Source organism: Mastomys coucha, unplaced genomic scaffold (genome assembly GCF_008632895.1).
Source record: "Mastomys coucha isolate ucsf_1 unplaced genomic scaffold, UCSF_Mcou_1 pScaffold1, whole genome shotgun sequence".
Taxonomy (NCBI): Eukaryota; Metazoa; Chordata; class Mammalia; order Rodentia; family Muridae; genus Mastomys; species Mastomys coucha.
This window is the reverse complement of record NW_022196891.1, coordinates 86,759,041-86,760,733: the sequence shown is the minus strand read 5'-3', so window position 1 is coordinate 86,760,733 and position 1,693 is coordinate 86,759,041.

Genomic DNA, 1,693 nt, shown 5'->3' with positions numbered 1-1,693 from the left:
CCCCGACCCTATATCTTTAAAACAAGCACACAAACAAAACCCTACCAACTCTAATTTGTGTTGTTCCTACACTTCTGGCTGTGGAGCCATTTACTGGAGCTTGCTCAGTCTACTAGCAGTCACACCCTTAAAGGAAACTGACACAGAAGCCATCACCTAGCCTGGCTCCTCAGTCAGGGTTGGGGGCTCACGAACCCCATCCCACTCCATGCTAGAATGTTGACCGTCTCGGTCTTGTGCAGGTCTTGTACAAGCATCTGTAGCTGTTGTGAGCTCATGACTACAGCTGTCCTGTCACGTCACCACAGTCCTACCTGACTCTGGCTCTCACCTTCCTTCCAACTCCTCCTCTGAGATGGTATCCGACCCTTGGGGAGGGGGTGTAACATAGACAGCACACTGAGGCTCCATGACAGTCTGTGTTGGACCACCCTTCCTTTTAGCTATCAATCATGATCACTCTTTAAAGCTTAAGAAAGTCCACGTTTAACAGGAGTGCAGGACTTGGGGAAGATGATACAAAAGGCTGCCACCCTGCACCTAGGAAAGGAACGAACCTAGAGACCGGAACTCTGCGGGGTCCGAAAGGGGTGAGGATCTTACATCTGCCATCTCGGAGCTCCTCAAGTGGGCGATCTTTAACATGGACTGTCTCCTCCACTTTCCTCAGGCACAGGATTGATTAAAACACTGTCCCCACAACAGAGGCAGAGACAAGAAGACAGCCTGAGGCCCAGTCACCTTCCCCAAGGAAAGCATGAGCTAAATTGCCTCGCAGCTAGTGTGTATCCCTTCTGACCTGTATCTCCTGGTTCTATAAACTGTGAACCGGCATAGGCATAGTGGGGAAGAGGTTAGACCCCTATAACTCATTTGTCCATATTAAGTAAATCTACCTTCCCTTACTCATTTCTGTTTCTTCCTTTCCTTTGGAATAGAAAGAGGCCAAGGTTTTAGGTAAGGACAACCCTGTGCCCAGTTCAGGTACAGGACCCGGGCTCTAAACATTCATCCTTGATTCTTATTTGGGCTACCCTGGCCTTCTATGGTTTATGAGGACGCCATGAGTGGTGAGCGTTTGACATAATGAAGTAACATGGGCTGTGTGGCCCTGATTGGTAGGAGGAGCCACCTTCTAGGACGTGACCCAGCTAGACAAGGATGAGGTGCACACAGCTGCTGGAGCTGACAGCTGGGTGAGTGGCTCACGGGGGAAAGTCCCGTGCAGCCACTTAGTGTTCTAGAATCCTTAGGCTATTCTTCCTGTCCAAATGAACACTATTGAGTGTCATCCAGTGTAAGTAATTCTCAGTCATCTCAATAAATCAGACCGACAAGGTCAGGGATCGCATCACAGAAAGGTCAAGCAGTGCGAGCTGGGAGCTTCCGGGTGCTGTCTTCTTTCTTTCTTTCTTCCTTTCTTTCTTCCTTCCTCCCTTTCTTTCTTTCTTTCTTTCTTTCTTTCTTTCTTTCTTTCTTTCTTTCCTTCTTCCTTTCTTTCTGTCTTCCTTCCTTCCTTTTCTTCCTTCCTTTCTTTCTTTCTTTCTTTCTTTCTTTCTTTTTTCTTTCTTTCTTTCTTTCCTTCTTCCTTCCTTTGTTTCTTCCTTTCTTTCTTTCCTTCTTTCTTTTTTATTAGATATTTGCTTTATTTACATTTCAAATGATATCTCCTTTCCCAGTTTCCCCTCCAAAA